At 53.0% G+C, this 12332-nt stretch overlaps 1 protein-coding gene across 1 annotated transcript in view; it reads right to left on the bottom strand.

The window, feature by feature from the left end:
• The window catches only part of LOC111138883 (Rho/Rac guanine nucleotide exchange factor 2), a 35884-nt gene extending 28717 nt beyond the window's left edge, over nt 1-7167 (bottom strand). The window contains 2 exon segments of the mRNA XM_022490824.1: nt 6474-6591; nt 7110-7167. The gene's annotated coding sequence lies outside the window, so the exon portion shown is untranslated.
• Nucleotides 7168-12332: the final 5165 nt, after the last annotated feature.

Here is a 12332-nt window from a genome sequence, read left to right on the forward strand (position 1 = left end):
TCCTGGGATTGGGCCCTGCATTGGGCTCTCTGCTCAGTGGGGAGCCTGCTTCCCCCCCCACCTCTACCTGCCTCTCTGCCTACTTGTGATCTCTCTCTCTGTCAAATAAATAAAATCTTAAAAAAAAAAAAAAAGGGAAAGCAGGAGAAGACTGCCCTCAACTTGATGATAGCAATTTTTTAAAAGATTTTATTTATACTTTTATTAAACTAAGTGCTTTTGATTCAAAATTAATAATTGATGAGTGATGGTGATATAAAATTTTCTCTAAAAATAGAAAAGGTTTTATTTATTTATTTGAGAGAGAAAGAGTGAGAGAGAGGGAAGACATGCACGAGAAGGGCAGGGTCAGAGACTCCCCGTTGGGTGATGTAGGACTTGATCCTGGGACTCTGGGATCATGACCTGAGCTGAAGGCAGACACTTAACCAACCAAGTCACCCAGGTGTCCTGATGATAGCAATTTTGAAAATGCAAACAAAATTCCTTATAGAAATGTGTATGTGTATCTATATATAACTTAATAAAATTAAGTCTAGAAGAAATAGAAAGTCTGAATGGTCCTATTAAAGAAATGGAATTGGTAGTTAATTAATCTTTCTATAAATAAAATGCACCAGGCCATAGATGTCCATCGACAGATGAATGGATAAAGATGTGGTATATGTCTACAATGGAATACTGTGCAACCATCAAAAATGAAATCTTGCCATTTGCAATGACGTGGTTGGAACTAGATGGTATTATGCTAAGCGAAATAAGTCAGAGAAAGACAATTATCATAAGACAATTATCATATGATCTCACTGATATGAGGCGCCCTAAATAAAATCTTTTAAAAAATTGTAATAACAGGGGCACCTGGATGGCTCAGTGGGTTAAAGCCTCTGCCTTTGGCTCAGGTCATGATCCCAGGAGTCCTGGGACCGAGCCTCAGCCCCACATCAGGCTCCCCTCATCAGGGAGCCCGCTTCCTTCTCTCTCTCTGCCTGCCTCTCTGCCTACTTGTGATTCCTGTCTGTCAAATAAATAAATAAAATATTAAAAAAAAAGGAGGATTCCATTAAAAAATATATAATAACAAGAAACAAGAGAGAGTTTAGCAAGATTAATGAGTATAGGGTGCCTGGGTGGCTCAGTGGGTTAAAGCCTCTGCCTTCAGCTCAGGTCATGAACCCAGGGTCCTGGGATCGAGCCCCACTCAGGCTCCTTGCTCAGAAGGGATCCAGCTGCCACTACCCCTGCTTGCGCTCTCTCTCTCTCTCTGTGTCAAATAAATAAAATAGACTTTTTTCCTTTTTTTTATTATTTTTTAAGACCTTATTTATTTATTTGACAGATAGAGACACACAGAGAGAGGGAGCACAAGCAGTGGGAATGGGAGAGGGAGAAGAAGGCTTCCTGCCTAGCAGGGAGCCTGATTCGGGGCTCAATCCCAGGACCCTGAGACCATAACCTGAGCCAAAGGCAGAAGTCCAAAAACTGAGCCATCTAGGTGCCCCATAAAGTAGAATTTTTTAAAAAGATTTTATTTATTTATTTGACAGAGACAGAGACAGTGAGAGAAGGAACACAAGCTGGGTGAGAGGGAGAGGGAGAAGCGGGCTTCCCACTGAGCAGGGAGCCTGATGTGGGGCCTGATCCCAGGACTCCCAGATCAGGACCCAAGCCAAAAGCATACGCTTAATGGCTGAGTCACCCAGGAACCCCATAAAATAGAATCTTTTTTTAAAAAGTGAATAAAGGCTTGGACAGATGTTTCACAAAAGATGATATATACATGGCCAATAAGAATATGAATAAGTGGGGTGCCTGGATGGCTTATTCTGTTAAACATCTGATTTCAGCTCATGTTGTTTTCTCAGGGTTAATCCCCACATCAGATTCAGTGCTGCGCTTGTAGTCTGCTTGGGATTCTCTCTCTCTCTCCCTAGCCCTTACCCCTCCCCCACCATGGTCTCTCTCTCTCTCTCTCTCTCAAAAAAAAAAAAAAAAAAAGAAAAGAAAAGAAAAGAAAGAAAAATGCCCAACAAACTGTTTCAACAGGGACATGCAAATTAAAACCATAATGAGATACCTCTAAGACATCCACCAGAATGACTAAAATTTAAAACAACAAAAGAAGTATAATATACCTAAGAATAAAATCTTAAAAAAATATATATACCTAAGAATACATCTATATCCACAAGGTCTGTATGGGAAAAAAAAAAAAAAATATTAGAGAGGTATACTATCTTCATGGAAAGGAAGAAGCAACATTGTACAGATGTCAACTTTCCCTAAATTATTCTCTAGATTCATTACAATTCCAATTAAAATCTCAAACATTGGGATGCCTGGGTGGCTCAGTTGGTTGGGCAGCTGCCTTCGGCTCAGGTCATGGTCCCAGCGTCCTGGGATCGAGTCCCACATTGGGCTCCTTGTTCTGTGGGGAGCCTGCTTCTCCCTCTGCCTCTGCCTGCCACTCTGTCTGCCTGTGCTCGCTCGCTCTCTCTCTCTCTGACAAATAAATAAATAAAATCTTAAAAAGAAAAACTCAAACATGTTTTACTGCATGTTTTGTATACATGTTATACTTCGATAAATGTTTACTTTTTAAAAATTAAGAAATTCAGGGGTGCGGGGCGCCTGGGTGTCTCAGTGGGTTAAAGCCTCTGCCTTCGACTCAGGTCATGATCCCAGGGTCCTGGGATCGAGCCCCACATCAGGCTCTCTGCTCAGCAGGGAGCCTGCTTCCTCCTCTCTCTCTCCCTGCCCCTCTGCCTACTTGTGATCTCTGTCTGAAAATAAATAAATAAATAATCTTAAAAAAAAAAAAGAAATTCAGGGGCGCTTGGCTGCCCCAGTTGGTGGAGCATGTGACTCCTGATGTGGGGGTTGTGAGTTTGAACCCCACGTGGGGTGTAGAGATTCTTTAAAAGGAAAATATTTAAAAATAAAAAAAATAAAAGTTAGGAAATTCTGTTTATGTAAAGTCACCACAGGAGAAGGAAAAGACAAACCATTTTTCTCCATGTGGTGAAAAGATCACTGCAATGTATATAACAACAAAGGGGAGACATGGGCAGAGACAGGAAGAGGAAACACAGAAGAGGAAACACAAAGGATCTGTGTGCACAGAAGATGCTTAATAGCACGCGTCGCGCGCACCGTCGAGGTCAGTGCTTCAGTGAGGTTTATAATCACTAGACTGGCAGCATTACGAAGTCTCATGCCTCTGAATGCTGGGAAAGATGAGGATCAAGAGGACCTCTCCAATACTTCTGAGGGGGAAGAAACAGTCTGCCATGATCTTGTGAGTTTGAGGTGCGCTGTCACCCCACAGCTCCCCCCACCGAGGTGTCTGCCCTCGGGAAACACTTAACGAATGTGCGCCAGAAGACTGATAACAGCAGGTTCATGGTGACACTGCTTGGGACAACAGAGCGGACATTATCTACACGTTCGAGGGCAGAGTGGGATGAGAATGAATAAACCGGAACTGTCGGCAACACATTGATAAAAATTAGATACAGTGTGGACTGAAAATGCAGATTATAGACCATTTTGTACCACGTAACATCATTGTTTTAAAATTAATTTTAAAATTAAAATTAATATATTATTAGGTAATGTATATATATTTGTGTTAAACTATAAAAAAATGTGGATGGGTTATAAAGAAAATTCAAGGTAGTGATTATCTCTGGTGGGGCAGGTGAGGGAACAGCAGAGGGGACAAAGGCAAGACCAAGACCCCCCAGGCATTGGTGGTGTTCGAGGGCTAGAGGTGGGGGCTGATTTACTGGGCATTCGATTTCAAACACGGACTTAAAGATGAAAGGGAGGGTCGCCTGGCTGGCTCAGCTGGTGCGGCAAGGGACTCTTAATCTCAGGGTTCTGGGTTTGAGCCCCACGTTGGGGATAGAGATGACTTAAAAATAAAATCTTAGGGGCACCTGGGTGGCTCAGTGGGTTAAGCCGCTGCCTTCGGCTCAGGTCATGATCTCAGGGTCCTGGGATCGACTCCCGCATCGGGCTCTCTGCTCAGCAGGGAGCCTGCTTCCTCCCCTCTCTCTCTGCCTGCCTCTCTGTCTACTTGTGATCTCTCTCTGTCAAATAAATAAATAAAATCTTTAAAAAAAATAAATAAAATCTTAGGGGCACCTGGGTGGCTCAGTGGGTTAAAGCCTTTGCCTTGGGCTCAGGTCATGATCCCAGGGTCCTGGGATCAAGCCCCGCATCGGGCTCTCTGCTCAGCAGGCGCCTGCTTCCCTCTCTCTCTCTTTGCCTGCCTCTCTGCCTACTTGTGATCTGTCAAATAAATAAATAAAATCTTTTTAAAAATAAATAAAAATAAATAAATAAATAAATAAATAAATAAAAATAAAATCTTAAAAACAAAGAGAGAGAGAGAGACAGAAAGGGAAATACAGCAGGGGGTCCTAGTCACTCTGGCAAAGGGAAGAGCGCAGGCCCCACTTAAGAGTCTGAACCTAGGAGAAGCCTGGAGGGCTCAGTTGGGGCGGAGCCTGCAACTCTTGATCTCAGGGTCCTGAGTTCCAGCCCCATGTTGGGTGTGGCGTCTGGTTAAGAAGAAGGAAAAAAAAGACATCTGAATCTTTTTTTTTTTTTTTAATAAAATGTCTATTAAAATCTTCTGCCCCTTTTTTTTTTTTTTTTCTTTTTTTTTTTTTTTAAGATTTTATTTATTTTATTTGACAGGCAGAGATCACAAGGAGGCAGAGAGGCAGAGGGGGAAGAAGGCTCCCTGCTGAGCAGAGAGCCTGATGTGGGGCTTGATCCCAGGACCCTGGGATCATGACCTGAGCCAAAGGCAGAGGCTTTAACCCACTGAGCCACGCAGGCGCCCCTCTTTTTTTTTTTTTTTTTTTTTTTTTAATGTTATCTCTAGGCCCAATGTGGGGCTGGAACTCACGACCTGGAGATTAAGAGTCACGTGCTCTACTGACTGAGTCTTAGAGGGGTCCGCTCTGCGCTGGCCACAGAATACCTCCTGGGGGCCCCAGGCCCCCCCTCTGCAGGCCGAGGGCCACCCTCGTGAGCCTGGAGCTTTTGGCCACTAGACCTCGGTGGTGTTTGTATGCACTGGCTCTGGAGGAAGAAACAAAAACAGCAACACGCAGACAGGGAGAAACACAAGGGGGAGGGCTTGAAGAAGAGGAGAGGAGAGGAGAGGGGAGAGGAGAGGGGAGGGGAGGGGAGGAACGAGAGCAGGGCAGGAAGGTAGGGAGCAGGTGGGGCTGAGGGAGAGCAGGGGAGAGGATCTGCGTGTCCTTGAGCTCAGCCTGAGGGCCAGCCTCTGTACTGGGCACTTGAACTTCCTTCCTTTTTTGTTTTTCTTTTCAAAATAATCATAACTATTTAATTTAAATTTAAATTTAATTTAATTTAATTTTTTAAAGATTTTATTTATTTGACAGAGAGACTGAGAGGCATAAGTAGGGCAGGCAGTGGGGACAAAGGGGCGGAAGCGGACTCCATGCTGAGCAGGGAGCCCGATGCGGGGCTCGATCCCAGGACCCTGGGATCATGACCTGAGCCGAAGGCAGACGCCTTACCATCTGAGCCACCCAGGCGCCCCTCAAAATAATCATAACTTTAAAAGACAGTTTTTATTATCCTGAGTTTTGGAGAGATGAGCTAGGTCCTCTAGCAGGTACGTGAAGGACCTGGAAGCTGGTCTGCCTCCCCACCCTGTTCCTCCTACAGCACCGCTCTGTGGGGGGGGGGTCCGTGGGGATGCCGGCGGGATGAGAAGGGACCAGCCACTGCCTGCGGCAGCCCATCTCCCTTGCCCTCTCCCCCAAGCCACAGGTTGGCCCTAGGAGGCTGGTGTTGGGGTCCCTGGCCAGCTAGAGGAGGAGCTGGAGGGACTGAGCTTAGCCGATCCAGAGGTGCCCCTAAAGGCCTGTGTATCCCCAAGGGTCCCTAGGTCCTGGCTTGAGATCCGCCAGATGCGTTCCCTTAAGCCAGAAGGCGGGCAGACTCTGTGCCCCTTCTCATTCACCAGTCTATGATTCTCTTGTTAGAGATCACTGCCCTTCAGGGCATGAGACGCCTGGTTTCATCCCACACATTCTAAGTTGGGCTCCAAGCTGAGAAATGTGGGGCCCACAGAAAGAAGTGGTTATCACAATTAGGGGAACAGGGGCCTTTTCATGAGAGGAGCAGAGAGGCCCACATCAGTGCAGAGCTCAGACTCAGAAAGGTGGGGACAGCGAGTCGTAGAGAGAGAGGCAGGGGCAGGACACCAGGAGTGGGGGACCGGGCGCGCGGACCCGGGGAGGCCGACAGAGGGCTACACACACAGCAGACACAGCCTCAGTGAGTCGGAGTCGCGACGAGGTCCGGGCACAGAGAGACCCGGCGGCTGGCAGGACAGAAGGGGCACAGAGCGGTGGCTGGACGAGCAAGGGGGCAGGAGACGGGGAGAAGGCTCTGGCCTCCGTGGGGACGCTTGTCCATACCGCGCGGGCGGGCTGACTGCCTTGGCACTGTGGTCCCAGAAAGTTGTCCAGCTCCTCTCGGCTCTGCAGCAAGGTGGCCTCCCCGGCGCCTGTGCATCCCGGTGCCTGCAGTTCGCGCCTGAAACACACATTGTCACCACTGCCCTCAGTGCCCAGTGGCTAGTGACGGGCACCAGGGAGGGACACCGCCCCACCGGGCCCTTCCTGATGGCACAGATGCAGCCCAGACCCAAACTGGGCCTTTGGGGCTGTGCTTTTGCGAAGCTGCGGGCAAGGGTGGCCCCTGCTGGCCACGGGGCAGTACTGTCCTCGGAAAGGACACCGGTGCTCGCCAGACCCCACGGCACGCTGCAGTCTCATTCCTTGCCCGGATTCTGATGCCCAGCTTTGCCCCTCCAAAGCCCAAGGGGCAGAATCAGTGCCTGATGGCGAAAGGTGACCCCTCAAAGACCCTGCGATACAGCTGGCCCCCCATGGGGATCCCCAGGGCATCTCTGCCTCCGACAGGCTGCTCTCTGGAAGGTTCCATGAGCCCTGTGGGCCAGGCTTCCCAGCTGAGTCCGTTCAGGGACCCAGCACAGGGTCCTCTCCTCCCCCCAGCTCAGCCAGCTGGGCCCAGGAGCTTGGTCTACTCACCTGAGCTGAGCAAACCTGCCCCTGGGGACCACGGCCAGAGCAGTCAGTGCCCTTCCTCTCAGAGGCCCGTCACACTGAGCTCTCCACATTGACCCCCAGACCTTCTCTCTGACTTCCCCTGTCTTTGGGGAAGTGGTCGGGGGTTTTCCAGAAGAGGAGGAGAGCTGGTCTCTGTCTTCGGCCAAGCAGAAAGACGCTCACAGACCTCCCCCCGCCCTGTGCCGCTGTACGGACATGCTTATGACATCCTGCGTCTGGGTCAGCCTAGAACCAGCAATGCCCCAGCCCGGGGACGCTGCCCAAGGAGTCTCCAAAGCTCTCTGGGCTCACTTCCCTCAGCTGCACAGGGACAAGTTTGGGCCCCACGATCCCTGAGTCCCTTCCAGCTCTATGGGTCAGTGAAACTCAGAGTGGGAGGTGGAGGCAATATGGCCTGTCCCTTCCCCTCCACGGCCTCCCCCACCTGCCCCCAGACCAGCCAGAGAGGAGCGAGAGGGGCCACACTTTGAAAAGCAGGGTCGTCTCCCCCAAAAGCCAGAGACAGGCAGGGTTCAGACTCTCCAGGGAGGGCCAGGGCCCAGGTGTCCTCAGCTCCCGGCATCCCTGCCTAACCCCTTTCTCCAGGGTCTGGGACTTGAGGAAAGGAGGGGCAGGGGCCCACGGGGGTTACCTGCTCAGTGGATCCTGGTGCTCCCTGCCTGGCCCCCAGCTATGTCTTTTGAACGGGCTGTGGTTGTGGCCATGGGCACGGAAGGCCCCCGACCTCCGGAGGGGTACAGCGTGGAAGCCATCTCCCTTCTCTGTTTTTCCCTCCTCCTCCTCCTCCTCCTCCTCCTCCTCGTCTTCCTCCAGCTGCTCTCTGGACGCAACTGCAGACAGGCAGCGGCGAGTGTGGCCTTGGGACACCAGGTCTCCGCCTGCGAGGAACACCTCTGGGACGTCTCCGTTCATGGGAGGCACCCACGGGCCAGTCTGAGTCAAGAAGACAAAGGGGCGAGAGGAGTTCTAGAATCCTGGAATCCTGGGATGGAGGAGGGGTTGGGGGGTTATCACAGCCAAACCTTCCTTTCCCCAGGCGCAGAGCTGGGGCGTGGCTGGCCCAGAGCCCAGAGGGGCAAGCAGCTTCGCTGACTCCCAGCCCAGTGCTCTCTCCAGGGCGTGAGGACATCCTCGTTCCCCCAGGATGCTCCCATGTCCTGAGCACTGACCGGCACAGCAGAAAACCCAGCCAAGCAAAGAGACAGATACCGTTCCTATCCTTAAGGAATTCACAGCCCTTGTGCACGCGCGTGTGTGCGTGTGTTTGCAGGAGTGTGTGCGTGCATGCACACGTGTGTGCACACGTGTGCGTGTGCAGAGACAGAAGCCCAAATCACAGATGACTGAGCGGCCAGAGTGGCCAGTGAGGTGCGACAGAAGGCTGTGGGCTGTGGAAGGAGTGAGCTCGTAGCCCCTTAGAAAGCTCAGGAAGAGGGGCGCCAGGGTGGCTCCGTGGGTTAAGCATCTGCCTTTGGCTCAGGTCATGATCTCAGGGTCCTGGGATCGAGCCCCGAATCGGGCTCCCTGCTCAGCGGGAAGCCTGCTTCCCACTCCCTCTGCCTGCCTCTCTGCCTACTTGTGATCTCTGTCAAATAAATAAATAAAATCTTTAATTAAAAAAAGAAAAGAGAAGAAAAGAAACTCAGGAAGAGGGAACCGAAGGGAGTGAGTGGCCCTTGAGGGGTCTAGAGGGTTGAGTGGTTGGCTTCAAGCGGGGAGTCTAGGCACACAGAGGGGCGGGGAGGACAGTTCACAAAAGAGCATCTGGTTTCGCCCCTCCAAGGCTGGTCATGTGGAAGGAACAGAGCCGAAAGTCCTCTCTCCAGAAGCAGTGCACTGGACACCACTGGCCGCCACCTGGAAGTTTCTTCCGTCCCCGACATGGGCACTATTCTTGCCGCCCAATGCTCCCGCGCCCGGCGGCCCTCGGGGCCGGCCTCAGTGTGTCTCAGAGTTAAGAACCCTCAGGAGCTCTTAAAGTTGAAGCTGAGACGCCCCACTCCTCAATGAGGTACCAAGGACCAGAGGTGGTGGGGGCAGGCGGGACCTCTCCTTTCCTGCCGGTCCCTGTGCTGCTGTCTCCTAGGCCCTGTCCCCGCGGGGTCTTCTGCTAGCCGTAGTCTCCTAGTGGAGCTGCTGGGAGGGCCCCGGAGGACCAGCAAACAGGGAGCCAGAGTCCTCCCCCCCACTCACAGGCTCTCCACGAGGGCGCCCAGCCTCCCTCTGTCACCTTACTCCTCACCATCCACACCAGAAGTCCCATTGTCAGAAGGCGGTTCCTTCAAGCCACTCTTCCTACTGTCCCTACAACCTGTCCCCACCCCTCGCTCCACCCAGCACCAGAGAGAGGCCCTTTTGCAGTCCCGGCCACAGCAAGGAAGGAAGGGGGTGAGCGCACGGGCCAAGGCAGGTGCACCTGCGGCCCCACCAACGGCTCTGGGGACAGAGGGGGGAAGGGAGAGGCCTGGAAAGCTGGGCCATGCTCCTCACACCGGGGAGCCACAGGGGTGGGGGTGGGCGTGGGGCCCGCAGCCAGCCGCCAGGACAAGTCCACTCTCTCTGCGTCTGCAAACACGGCCTGGTGCACCTGACGTGTCGGCTAGAAATGGGACGGGCAGCGCCACAGCCAGTGCGGCACAGTCCGAGGGCCAGAGCCTCAGCCTGCCCTCTAAGGGTCTCCAGAGCTGGTGGTCGGGGGAAAGGAGGGGGAAATGGCACACAAAGTATTGTGAGAGGCTGGGGTGGAGGCTAGAAGAGGACCTGGGGTGCTCCCTGGGAACAGAGGAGCAGGGGGAGCTGGAAACGGGGCAGAGACCTCACAAAAGAGGCCGACGGGCCGGAGTCACCAGCCCCAGCTTCTGTCTACTATGCCCGCCCCAGTGGGGTGTGTGGCGCTGGATTTGGTGGGAAGCGTTTCCTCCCCTCTGTCCCTGGGGATGCTACCTGCTGCAGAGGGTACGTGGTAGACAGAGGCTCTGGTCCTGAAATCCCACCCTTCTTCCTCGGGCTCCGACCAGCTGGAGTCTGGCCTCTTCTGGGAGACCCACCTTTGCCCAGCGCCTGCGTCACTCATTCCAGGCCTCCGCCCTCTGTGCAAATGTACCTGATGGGGCTCCTTCTGCCTCATATCTTCATTCCGTTTCTCTCCATTTGTCCTGGTCTCTCAACCCCGCCCCTCCACGCCACAATGTCAATAATGCCCATTCTGTCCCTCAGAGGGATGAGGTGTAGCAGGGCTCCCTCAGCCCCTCCCGGAGACATTCCTCCTTCCACTTTCTGAGATGCAAGCTGCCCGCATGGTTGCCTTCTCCCCTCTCCTCCGCCAGCTCCTGCCAGGCCCCTCCCGGCTCCCCCAGCCTCCGGAGCTCAGGAAATGGTGCCGGGCAGTGGCCAGGGCTGGCTCTCGCACAATGGCTTTATTTAGCCCCCAAATGAGATCCCATCATGTCACTACCCACTTCTGCGGAGCAGAGATAGGACACTCTGAAATAGGTCTGTGTCAGACGCTCCAGAGGAAGGCCTGGGAGGAGAGCAGGAAGGGGCTCTAAGATGTCGCTTTATCTTCTTGTCTCTGGATTGAATGGTTTCCCCACCAGCGCACACCATCAGCATCTCCTGCCCCTGCTCGGAGTGGGGGCCGTCCACTGACCACACGGGTCACCCGTACTTTGTGGGGCACACCGGGGTGCTGGGACGGGAGCACACAGGGAGAGAGAGAGAGAGAGAGAGATCTCTGTTATTCAAAAGTCTGAGACCGAGACGTCTGGAGAGCTCGCAGGCGCGCAGTAACACAGCACGACGGGGACTTGTGGCCATGAACGCCCTCCGATGGAAAGGACAGGCCGTAGCCAGCATCTGGGGTGAGAAGGGCCAGCAGATCCTGGGGGAGAAGCAGGGGCAGAGTGCTCTGGTCACAGGGGCAGCGGCTAGTGGACTCTGTGGGCCAGATCTGTCCTGCTATCTTTCTCAAATGGCTGGGGGGAAAAATCCAAAGAAGAACACTACTTTGTGACACATAAAAATTCTATGAAATTCAGATTTCAGTGAGCATAAATAAAGGCTATTTTGGAACACGGCCCGCTCATTCACTAACATACGGTCTGCGGCTGGGTCGGCGTTACGGCAGCAAAGTTGTAACTGCGGCACAGACCGTCTGGCCCACAAAGCCTAAAATAGTTAGTATCTGGGTCTTTACAGAAAAAGTTTGCAGCCTCCTGATTTAGAGCAACTGGGTCTCCAAATCTCAGGAAGGACAAGAAGAGCGCAAGGAGGGCGGCTGAGGTCCAGGGCACCCCGAGCAGGCACTGGGCACCAGGCCTGGGGCAGGGGCGCTGAAGTCCCCAAGGCCTTTCCTAAACAGGAACTGGAGCCTGCGAAGGAGGAGCTAAGCTGTGCAGAGCCCGCGTTGTCTCGGGAACCCCTCCCTCCGGCGCCCGCGCTATCCTGTGGGACCCTCACAGTCATCTCTTGAAATACAGCATCGCCAGTGCCGCACTTCTTCTTTTTTTTTTTTTTTTCTTAATTAAAGATTTTATGTATTTCTTTGACAGAGCTCACAAGCAGGCAGAGGGGCAGCCAGAGAGAGGGGGAAGCAGGCTCCCCGCTGAGCAGAGAGCCCGATGCGGGGCTCGATCCCAGGACTCTGGGACCATGACCTGAGCCGAAGGCAGAGGCTTGACCCATGGAGCCACCCAGGCGCCCCCCACAGTGCCGCTGTTCTTCAATGCCCCCCCGTGTCTGCCCCTTCACCAGCCCAAGAAAGGAGGCAATTAGATGGGTTCCCAGAGAAATCGAATTTGTTCTTCCTACTCCCTCTGTCATCTTAGAAACTGGGGGAGGGCAGGCGGGGCTTCTGTGAACGCCACCGCTGCACCCACCCGGCCGGGCAGAGTGGACTATGGGGGAGGCTGCTCAGCCCCCTTCACAGCCTGGGGGTTTCCTGGGCCTGGCCCTGGGGTCCTGAGTCTCCCCAAGGATGACAGTCAGGAAGAAGACCCCCAAAAGAACCAGATAATAAAGAATGGGAAGGAAGACGGAGCCAGATGTCCTGGTCGGCTGGCTTCTCCCAGCCCTGGGGGGACAGGGTCATGGAAAAGCCTTTGATGATTCAAAATGTGACCTTCCTGCTGCTTCTGCCCTGGACAGTGAGTCATGAATCCAGCAGTGACCCCAGACATGGCCAGA

Source organism: Enhydra lutris, unplaced genomic scaffold, assembly GCF_002288905.1.
Source record: "Enhydra lutris kenyoni isolate GAN:26980312 unplaced genomic scaffold, ASM228890v2 scaffoldscaffold94, whole genome shotgun sequence".
Taxonomy (NCBI): Eukaryota; Metazoa; Chordata; class Mammalia; order Carnivora; family Mustelidae; genus Enhydra; species Enhydra lutris.